Source organism: Mastomys coucha, unplaced genomic scaffold (genome assembly GCF_008632895.1).
Source record: "Mastomys coucha isolate ucsf_1 unplaced genomic scaffold, UCSF_Mcou_1 pScaffold5, whole genome shotgun sequence".
Classification (NCBI taxonomy): Eukaryota; Metazoa; Chordata; class Mammalia; order Rodentia; family Muridae; genus Mastomys; species Mastomys coucha.
The window spans coordinates 85,054,941-85,057,083 of NW_022196911.1; the positions used below are offsets into that span (position 1 = coordinate 85,054,941).

The 2,143-nt window shown below is 44.3% G+C and overlaps 1 non-coding gene across 1 annotated transcript; it reads right to left on the bottom strand.

The window, feature by feature from the left end:
* Window positions 1–427: 427 nt before the first annotated feature.
* Window positions 428–534, bottom strand: LOC116079315. The gene has a single exon (XR_004113888.1). It is a non-coding gene; the product is annotated as a U6 spliceosomal RNA (small nuclear RNA).
* Window positions 535–2,143: the final 1,609 nt, after the last annotated feature.

Genomic DNA, 2,143 nt, shown 5'->3' on the forward strand with positions numbered 1-2,143 from the left:
CATGCCGCCAGGCTGCAGCATCTTCATGGGGTTGGGACTAAGGAGTCACTTTGGAACTCATCTCCAGGATAGTCCTTTGGCTTTAAATTAGACGAACAGAAAGCTAGGAAGAGTGAAAATTAGTAGAGCTGCAACCAAGTCCAGGTTTCCTGCTTCCTGGTGTGCTGTGGATAATGGTGACGGAATAAGGAAGAGAGTATGGTGGGAAGGGGTCCAGAAATAATATAATATGTGTGCATGTGTGCATATGCAGACATCCATGCAATCATATTTATATGCAAGTTATGCATATGGGCATATATGCATTTATTTGCACATATGGGCTGTGTTTATAAGAAACTAGGACCGGGCAGTATTTATCTTTGCAAAGAAAAAAAGTATGGTTTATAACTTTAAGTTTTTTCAAATGCCTATTTTAAATTTTTTTTTTTATATGGAACGCTTCACGAATTTGCGTGTCATCCTTGCGCAGGGGCCATGCTAATCTTCTCTGTATCGTTCCAATTTTAGTATATGTGCTGCCGAAGCGAGCACTCAAATGCCTATTTTAAATGATGGCTCTTAAGTGCTTTAACCTCCCTTGTAGTCCATTACCCACCAGAAGAAAAGGAAAAGAAAGGATACGGGGGAAGTTTCTGCTTAGAAATTGTTCTTGGTCTATGTTGTCTGGAAATTGGCAGTTCAGTTCACAGATTAGCAGGCAGTGGCAGCTCAATCCACTCGCAAACTCCGCATGATTATATCAGCAGTCCAGTTCCGTAGAGTCTGGATAGCAAACATGAGTGGCATAACTTAGCAGAAGACAGCCAGGCCTCAGCTTCAGCTCAAGTCAGCAGGAGGGAACCGGAAAGACGCCAGTATCTCTCTCAGGGAAGCGAAGATGTGAGACCCACAAGGGTTGCACAACTAGCTCTATAAGTAAACCTAACTCCCACCCCACTGCCTGTAGAGTCTTAATTTCTACTCTCTCTAAGCATCACGTGTCCTCCACGGTCTTGCCTCAGCACGTGCTGTCTCAGCTGACATCGCTCTGCCAATCAGCGGTAGCAGCGAAAAACTGCAGCACACCAATCAGGTTTTTTTTTTTTTTTTTTTTTTTTTTGATGCATTTCTCTCTATGGAGTCCTGACCAATGCAGTTCAACTACAAAATGTAAAGTGGACCAATATGTACATGTCATCGAAGAATTCTTCATCATGTGTCCTTTCATGTGCTTGCTTTGGCAGAACATCCCCTCTCCTGTATATATCTGCTTCCTGGAGGAAGTCTAATCGTTCCTTCCCAAGTCTGCCTTAGCCTTTCACCTGGATCCACTTTAGGAAAATACTCCTTCACATGTTTGCCCAAACAAAACACCTTCCAACACAAATGACTTCCCAAACAGCCGAGCCACCCACCTTCCATCTTCTGCTTCTGGGACGCAAGGAGCAGGCAGCTGGCCTATGCCAAGGATGGCCAAATGTTTTGCAGCACACTGGAGTTACTGGGACTCTACACCTGCTCTGACCAGTAATGTTGCAGGCCCAAACTGCCCGCGGCTTGTATGGATACCAGGACACCTTTGCTGGCCACCCAGGCTTAGCCAGGGCTTGCAGTAAGGTTTTAGGGTTGTCATAATAAATTACCTCAGAGTGGGAGATTTAAACAACAAACTTTTTTTTCTCCATCACAGTTTTGGAGCCTGAAATCCAAACCTGGCTGGCTTCACCTGAGGCCCATCTCCTTGTCCTCTCTTGTGTCTTCACGCACTTTCCCCTCTGGGCCTGTGTCCTGATTTCCACCTCATGTAAGAACACCATTCATATAGGGCCCAACCTAATGACATCATTTTCGCTTAATTATCCCTTTAAGCACTCTATCTCCAAATATAGTCACATTTTAAAATGCATAAGAATTAGGACTTCAACATGTTTTTTTTTTTTTTTTTTTTTTTGCCAGACACAGTTCAGCTCACAACAGGGAGCAGAAACCCATACACGGGATCTAGGTTAAAAAAAAAAAAGGGTGGCTAGTGAGATGGCTCAGTGGTTTAGGGCACTGGATGCTCTCTTAAAGGACCTAGGTTTTATTCCCAGTACCCACACAGCTGCTTTCAGCTGTCTGTAACTCCAGTTTCTGGGGATCCAGCGCCTCTTCTGGTTTC